Here is a 9689-nt window from a genome sequence, read left to right as displayed (position 1 = left end):
CTTGCTTTAAAAAGGATATGGTAACTTCATACAAGCATATCAGATGTAACCTTAAACATTCATAATTAAAACATAAATCTTTTACCATAAAATATTTGATATCCTGTCCTGCTGCGTTCAGATTACAGTAAAAACATGTTTTCTCCATTGTTTCTAATGGCACCTGGCCATGCAGATAGTGAGGTTTTACTTGGACACACTCACTGTCAGGAGGTTTCAAAGGACATGTTTCTCTAGCAGATAATAGAAAAACATGTTCCTGTTGAACTTTCAAGTTATTTTCACACCCATTAGAGAGAAAATAGCAAAGTTATCAAGCTGGTTTGAAATGTTCATGGACGCAAAGGGGCTTAAAAACAGGTTAAGACCTGATCCAGATGTGACATGTGATGTTGTTGTGCGGCTGTGGATGTGCACAGTGTCTTTCTCAATGTAAACGTATGAATATGACAAAGTTGGTGCTGCAGTGCATCCGTCGTTCATCAGTTAGCGCGTGCAGACTGCGACAGACAGACAGACAGACAGACAGACGGAGGGTCAGTCCATCACAACAGTCGATCGTACACTAATATCTCGGGGCATCAGCAGCTATTCCAGAAGCAGAACTAACAAGTTAAGCCCAAACATTGGGTTTGCATGGCGGTGGGGGGAGTTTAAGAGTGTGTGTGTGTGGAGGGGGTGAGGGGCATGCATACATCAAACAGAGACGGTCGGTCAATATTGGGGTATGGAGAATCAACACGCTTTTTTAAAGGAGAGGCTTATGCTCAAACATCACAGTGCCAGTTTGCCGGGGCCCGAGCGTTTCCCGAGGCCCGGATCGCCATTTCTCATTTGTTGCATTAGCAGGAAAGACGGCGTACAAATAAAAATTTCCCTGAGCAAGGGAGGTATCTTTGCATACAAAACAAGACTGTGTGTAATTTTCAACGGGGGAGCGCGAGGGGGGGAATGAAAGTGTACGAGCGGAGGGAGAAATATGCACCTTCATCAGCACCATGGACGCAGTCAGGAAAACACATTTAGGAAATTAGCATTTTTGACATAGTGCGTTTTAAGAGGTAAACTGTTGTGAGAATGAGCAGTGTGACGGCTACACCGACACTTTGACCATGTCTGACTCACCTGCACCGACATCTGTCAGATCTGCAGATTAATGGATCCAGTCGCCGTCATTAGGTGCAAACATCGCCACATGCACGGCAGCTTGTGTCGTTTGGTTTTAAAGGAGAAGAATAAAAACATAAAACATCTCGTCAAATCATCTCTGTCTCCAAAACAGACTTTAGTTTAACTCACACTTCATTTTTAGAAGCCCAGTTGAGCTTTATTGGCCGTTTCCTCCGCGGCACCAACACACACAAACAGCCATTCCTCTTCAAAATATTAGAGCTGCCACTGATTGCCGCCACCTGCGTTATCACACAGGCGACCAAACAGATGCGGAGGGGGAACGATCTCGGTGTAGAAATCACAGCTGAGAAGTGGCGTGAAATCTGGCAGAGCGGTGAAAGAAGCTGTCTGAGCGGAGAATTCCAACTTCTTCCAGCTGAAGACATGAGAAAATGCAGAGTCTGTGCCCACAGTGTAAGATGAGAGAAGACACCTACAACCGCTGCATGTGGTCTGGCCACTAAATAGTACACTGCTGGTCAAATATAGTGCAGGAGCTGAGGAGTATTTTTGGTGTAGGGTGTGATGTGAACCCTCCGCTCTCAGTTTTCCTTCTGGGTGGACTGATAAATCAAACATTATCAAGTGCAGCTTTTCTTTTTTTCTTTTTTTTTTTTGCTTTTCCTCTTGAACCTCTTTTCATTTCTTTAATGGTATCCTGACAACACTTTGATTCATGCTCTCTGCACAGGCCAGAGGTCAGCGCAGCCATGTATTTGATCAATAGGTTGGCTCATACTCCCTCACACCTACACGCAGACCCAATCCACTGATTCAAATGCAAAATCATTCGCAGGTCAGAAGACAAACAGGCGTCGTGACTGAAGCCCAGCTAAATATGGACGGAAAAATAAAAGTTGTAGTTTAACTCATACACACAGTTTTCCTGGATATTTTATAACAAATAAGTATAGTTTTACTTATTTGGAGGTCAAAAGGTCACATATCTTTATTAGTAGTGATATTATCTGACACAGACCAGTTGTTTACCTTATTGCTGCATCATTTACTCATGCAAAATACTTCAGATAAAAAGTCTCAAATGCCTTAAATGTTCCCTTTTCTTATAATTAACATATACTCAATTAAAAGCCGTTCATGTAACAGTGATGGTATGTGACCAAGACCAGCTGCTCCAAACAGAGTTAAATTTGACTGATTAATAAGAGACTTATGAGCTGTCGTCATATTTCAGGATTTAAAACAAAGACACAGAGTCAGGTGAGCCAGCTGTTTATTCTTCTTGAAGACAACGTTCAGTTTTTTCATCAGTAAAGAAAAAAAATGCTCGACTTCTCCTGCAGATTCACACCGGTTGGAGCTGCGGCGCCCGGCAACGCTGCACCATCAATGAAAACGCTCTCCCTCCACCACCTCTCCTTCTTGTCATGCCAAATTGTGTTTTACAGCATCTGTTCATTATAGATGGCCGACATGATGGATATGGTCATAATATTAATGTAAGACTGACACAGCAGAGACATGAATCATGGCCGACTTTATTTCAAAGCCAGCGTTTCATTGGCCCACCACTAAAAAGTGATATATAAATGTCAGCGAATGGCAGCAGTAAAGCATTATGAAGTACATTTGATGGTGCATTTTCACCGTTATCAACCCGCTGTTATTTACTAATGCGTCTTCTTCATGTGACAGCCGCCGTGGACGTCCATGTCCGTGTCATTTGTAGACGTTGTACTTAAAGACGCTCCACCTTCGGCATCTGCCAGGTGCAGCTTTCAGCAGTGAGAAGATGAAGAAGGTAAGAGGCCGGCTGAGAAAGAATGAACTCATATGCAGCGCTGGCCTTCGGGTATGGAAGTCCAGGGCAGACTTTAAATTGAAAGCATTCAATCAAATTGAAATTTAATTTCCCATATGTGTGTATGATGAATGACGAGGGGTCATCGCTCTTTTTAAACCACAGATTCCACGGGTATTTCATCAGAGAGGTGAAAATTAGATTTAAAAACTGTAATTTAAATATTATTTGTCTTTTTTTTTTAGCAAGAAGTTGTTTTTGGCAGAAGAAAATATAAATATGAAAATAAACACAAATACAGGCACAAAATGCATTCTTTTGAAATATGGGAAGCCAGAGTTTGCATAGAATTACATAGGAACCTATTTTTTAAAAGACATTTCTCCTTGATGTGTTGCTTTTATTTGATTTGGCACTTCAAGGCTTCCATACAAGGCTGTGGAGTGGAAGGAACAGGAAGCTGTTTTGTGGACTAAAGCATGAAGAGCTAATTGTTGGATTTAGCTCCGGTGTCGAGTGAAGAAGACTGTGTTTACATGGAGGTTAGAAACAGATGCCGTGTATGTTTTTATTTTACATTTCTGAGTCAATTCAAACGCTTCGCTCTCAATATTTTGGCGCAAACTTCTCCGATCGATTCCCAGTGACCCACTTGAACTTTGGCCCGCCGCGCTAAAGTGTGTGATTCTGGTCTCGTTGTGCACAGTATCAGTAAACAGCCCACGACACCTTCTCCATAGCAAACGGCTGCGCAGCTCTCTGTGTGAGCGAGCTGCTCTCAGAATGAATCAGTACAGATTAGTGGCTACCTGCTTGTAATTGTAAAGCAGCCATGTAATCCTCTGAAATACTCAAACAGCCGTGGAATGTGATTACTTTCTGCTAGTTTGGGTTATTCATCCAAAAAAAAATCAAAAACAATGCAACATGAAGTCAGGACTTATTTATACACATTACTCAGTAATTAATAAACCATTTTAAATCTGTCACCTGTGCAGAAAGAAAAACATGAAATTTAATTTTCCTCATTTTTCTAAACCAACAATTTGCTCAGTACTGTTTCTGTAATTCTTATGTTAAGTTTCAGATCATAAATTGTCTAATTAATTAAATCACTCAACTAAAACATTATCACATGCCAACTGTTCTGATTAGAAATTATTGAATTTAGTCCGATTTCTCTTTTTTCTTGTTGGTGTAAATCAGAGGTTTTCCTCTGTTCTTTCACTTTACTTTTTGAAAATGTTTTTATTTATCAGTTCTTTTACATTTTCTGTCATTTTCTGATCATAATAACTGGGCTTCAGTGTCGTAGTTGTGATAGTTTGGAGCTGACAGCCTGACACCTGATGTTTCTCCACCCTCGTATCAGTGTGTAGATCTGGGTGAAGTGCTCGTTCTGCTCGGCGCTCTGATGTAGGATTTTAAAAAAAGAGATAGACCCGAGTGTGTAAGATATATATATACATATATATATATTTAAAAAGCAGCAGCAGCTTCTGCATCAGTCGTCTCATTCAGCAGACTGTATGTGAAACGCCAGGCGTCCGTCTCGTCCTGTGATTGGCTGCTCGTCGGTGACGCTGTGAATTGGCTGAAGGTTCATGTCAGTTAATGGCATAATCACTGCAACTTAAGTGGTCAAGTGGCCTGTTAGATATGTGTGTGTGCTTCTGTGAGTGTGTGTGTGTGTGTGTGTGTGTTTCTGTTTCTGTGTGTGTGTGTGTGTGTGAGCAAATTCCCATCTTGCATCATTCGCCTGGATTCCCTCTGTCGTGTTACCGACTGCGGATAAAAACAATCTTCATCTAATATTTTTCCATGACATCAAGTAATGTAAATTACGGCGGGGTGTTGGTATGTAGTCTGTAATTACACATCACCCCCCCACCACCACCACCACCACCCTCACTGCTCCTCCTCCTCCTTCTCCTCTTGGTTTGGGAGCGTCAGTGGTTCTTGTGTTGAGGCCTCGGTCGGCTCTGCCTCCTCCACCTCCAGCTCTGTGCTCGGCTCTGCGGCTGCTTCCAGCTCGTCCTGTTTGAAAGACGACTGCTGCACCCTACAGTTTAAAACCCGTCTCTCACTGAGCCTCCACACACATCGCTCACCCTCTGCTCCTCGTGCTAAAAACTGACCACTGATGATTTTAAACTAAATATACAGACAGAGAGGAGGCGGCTCTGTCATCACGGTGAGAATAAAACATAAAATCACGACTTTCTATTTCTAAATCCTTGTTTTATTAATGAAATCTACATGAATTAACAGTTTCATACTACTAGCAAATAGTATTAAATGGAATTGAAAGACTTTACCACCTTGGAGAGTAAATAAGGCAGAGTAAATATTTGAAATATTCAAATTTAACAATAATTAACATTTCCACACAAACATACACTAATTCAAACATCACCATCTCCTCCTCTGAAGCCCATTTTAGTCCAATTTAAACCATATTTTGTGAATTTTCCTCCATTAAACAAACTGGAATATGATTTAGTGTCAGATATAAACTGTGCTTCTTAATAAAGTTAAAGAATCAAATCAAAATATTCTGCACAGTTCTGTTGACATATGCATGAATTGTTAAATAATTCAAAATCTAATTTTAAAAAATGATAAAATATCAGAAGCTGTAAAAAGATGCTTTGAATTTCATATTTGTATATGTAGATATTTGTAGTGAAAATATAGAATTTAATATTAATTTAATATGTGCTCTTACCCTATTTATGTAATATTTAACATAATCTATTCTGTCAATTTTTACCATTTCACCTGTCACTCAGCTTATTATTTATATCTGAAATATTAATTTAGATTTGTCAAAACTCACAATCTCCCGATCAGAGATGATCTCAGTTGAAAGATGGATGATCTGTGTTTTTTACAGGTTGATGTCACTGATTGATCAGTTCAATATTATTACATTTTCCATCATCTGGAGCTTTTTGTGTGATCGAGTTGTGATGTAGTGAAAATATTGGTGTAAAATGAGACAAATATGTGTTTTAAAATGATCAGAAGCCTCAAAACTCCTCATGAAAATGTTTGTTTAACAATCAACAGATAAATTACAAACATTCAAATATTCAGTCATAAATATCATGTTGTAATATTTTACATCAGTGCTCTTGGTTCCCAAGTCACAACATTTGACCTTTGGAGAGACTTTAACATACAGTATAAGGTGTGAGTGAGGAACCTGAACACACGTTATTTATGGGTTCACACACACACACACACACACACACACACACACCCTGACAGCCTGCTCGTGGACAATATTTCCAATCTCTAATTGTACTGTAAGACGATCAAAATGTAAATACTGCAGCTTTAATTACCACAAACTCCTTGTTTGTCTGTGTTTGTTGTTCCAACCTTGTGAGTTGATTGTATGTCATTTGAAAGTTACAAGTACAAATCCACTATTTAGGATTCATAATAATCAATATTCAGTGTCAAACTCTGAAAATATTCGAATATTATTTCCATTTACTTTGATTGGATTCAAATTCAACCACTGAGCTGATGTTTAATTATTAAAAACAACACGATACAAGTATGAAATATGAGTTTATCTCTCTAATATCAAACAAAAACAGAGTTTAACTAATAACCTGATCAATAACTACCGTTTAAAAACAACCTGCCAGTCACATAAAGATCAACTGTCAATCACCGACTGAAAAAGAACACATGATGAATGAAAAATAGATTTTTATTGTAAATATCAAGTTTTGAAAGTGCAGTTGATTCATTTTGTTTAATTTACACTCATCAATATCAATATATTTGGCTCTTTATTATATAAAATAATGTGTTATATATTCATATATATGCACAAGTCTTATCATTATTTATACATCATACATCACATATAGTTTCTATATAATTATACATAAATATACTAATAATCTGTCCACTCAGACAATCAATCTATTATCAACATATGTATAAATACAATATTACTAATCACATCATTATCATACAATGTTAATTAACTGCTGACACTAATATATACGCACATAATCACATTATGTCATCATTAACACAAGTCTGTAAAATATGCACTCATTAGCATACATGGACATATGTCTCAGCGTCATGTATGTAAAGTCATGTGACTGTCTCGTGTCGTATAATTCAAAGTGACATTCACGTTTACATCGTCTCACCTGAGTCCAGTTCACAACAATGATGCTGATCCTGGACCAGTGAGTCAGACTGGAAACACATGACTGGACCTTTGGTTTCACCTCTGATCCAACACTCACTGTTAATTATGTGTTAGATAAAAATCACAACGTCTCGTAGAACCTAAATGTGCAGAAAATAGTATTTTATAGAAATTAAATAGATATGAGAATGTGGTCTAAAGCTGCAGTATAGAGATCTATACAGAGGCAGTGACCTGCTTTAGAGCATCTATGTCTGATTGGATCTATAGACTCTATAAATAGGTGTTGGCATGCTTTTTGGTCCCTGTAGGCTCCTGTAGTATTCTATGATGCTCAGAACCACTTTAAGTGTCATTTTTAGGCTTATTAGAGGCGGGAGGTTTGTTTTAAAGTATTTTTTTGGGGCTTTTTATAGCCTTTAATCGATAGCACGGTTGAGAGAGAGAGGCAGGAAATGGGGAGGCAGAGAGGGGGAATAACATGGAGGAAAGGGCTGCCCGATGTGGGATTCGAACCGGGGTCGCCTGCAGTGAGGACTGTAGCCTCAATATGGGGCGGCAGCTCTACCAAGGGAGCTAAACGCCGCCCCATTAGAGGCGTTTTTGTCAATGTTTGACTTTGTTTACTCTCTTTTTTCTGCTGAAAGTGCGAAAATGGTGAAAAAAAAAAAGACCGAACCGAGCTATGATGATGAAAATTGACTTTTCAATAGATAGTAATGGTTTAAACCACAGCCTGAATGGACTAGGGCCTGGATTCTTCTTCTCTTTGAGCTGAGGGCCATGCAGATCTCTGACATGCGGCCATACCAGCCCTGATTTTTCTGACAGGAAACTTAATTCGAGCAGTGATAGTTCATTTGTCTTCACTTTGCGTCTTAAATCGCTCGCTGAGATTACCTGTCACTGGTGTCGAAGTTTTTTGGATTAGAGTCAAAATATCTGATTGTGCTTCAAGTTTGAATTTAATCCAGCTTTGTGCAAACCAGATCTTGGGGAGGGAAGAAGTGTATGTGTGTAAAAGTTGAAGAACCAAGATGGAGACTTGACTTATCTGCAGCCGCCTTAAGTGAAGCCGTTTGGAGATAGACGTAGTAAATAGAAAACAGCGATTGTCGTCTCGCTCTGCCTCCCTCTCCGTAATCTGATTGGGCACGTTCCCCCGAATTGAGGGCAACGCCAAAACAAAAGATCACCAATCAGATAGAAGGAGCTCCCACTGAAGTTCTTGGCATGGTATGAATGCTTTGCCCTCTCATGTGCACTAGTATCTAGCAGCGAGATTCCCCGTGTCGCTTTTATGTGTTAATCGTCACCGCTCAGTGAGACTATTGTGCTGTCTGCATCGCCGGGGGAGGAAACCGCAAAAAAAAAGAGAGGAGTTTATGTGGGGAATGAATGCAAGTGGCACAGACTGCCAGCACCATTTCACACGAGCTGAGAATCGCCTCATCCCCCCGTTGACGAAGGTCCAAGAGTGCAATGTGGTGCTCTGCCACCGCAGACGTCTCTAATTGGTGGGAAAGAAAATGGAGAGCAAATGAAGAGTTCATTTATACGTTCAGGGTGGAAGCACAATTATCACCTGAATTTCTTTTACATCTTCACGACACAATCACTGCTGCATGTGCTTTTAATCACATTTTTCAAAATCCTGCAGCAAAATCTGAGCTGCTTTTTTACAAATTCAACCTTCTGTTAAATCAACATGCAGAAATTCCAGTTAAAATCTTCAATCCTGAGGTTTAAGTAGACACAGAAACACATCAATGATGCAGCAACAAAACATGTCGGATTGAGACTGAATATGAACAAGCATGAAGCAGAACAAGCAGAGAGTCACACACTGTGAAAACCAATGTTTTCTCCTATGTTTTAAGATGTCTGCTTTCATTTTAATGGATTATTTAAGGAGGAAATGAGAGGTTAAGGACAATTTAAGGGGGGAATGAGTGTCTTATTCAACAGGTCAGCTCAGTTTAAAAGGCAAAACTCCCCAGAATCACCTTCTGTGTATGATCTCTCGTCACTTATTAACACTTCAGATTTAAGGGGAAATCAAAGAGGTGACAGAATACCTCAACTCTATAGATTCAAACCAGAACCCACAATTAAGAAAATCCCCCATATGATAAGGTGATAAAGTTCATTTTAAGTTCCAACCCATTTGCCAAACTTTCCAACATGTTTATGCATGGAAACACATTCATATCTTAATGGAATGCATTGGTGCAGCCATTACAAAACAGTTATTGTAAAATTAAATGTCAAAAATACTGGATCCTCCCTTTTGCAAACTAAGAAAATCTTCTCTTTAATGCAAAGACACTGCAGCTGAACAGGGTTAGAACTGAAATTCATCAATATAAACATGAAACTTGTGACTTATATTAAGATGTTTTATGTTCAATAGGATGTTTTGTAAGTTTTACAGGAGGTCTTTATGACATAAAATAATCAATTTCCCTCATGTTTTAAGATGTTAAATGTTAGAGAAATGATGCTCCTCAGTAAAAGAAAAACAAGTTGACATTAATCTGTAGATACTGATAAAGTTTGTCTGATCAG

The sequence above is a fragment of the Trachurus japonicus genome, chromosome 2 (assembly GCF_045865225.1).
Source record: "Trachurus japonicus isolate A0001 chromosome 2, Traja_1.0".
Classification (NCBI taxonomy): Eukaryota; Metazoa; Chordata; class Actinopteri; order Carangiformes; family Carangidae; genus Trachurus; species Trachurus japonicus.
The sequence above is the reverse complement of the archived record's forward strand: the minus strand, read 5'-3'. Positions refer to the sequence as shown.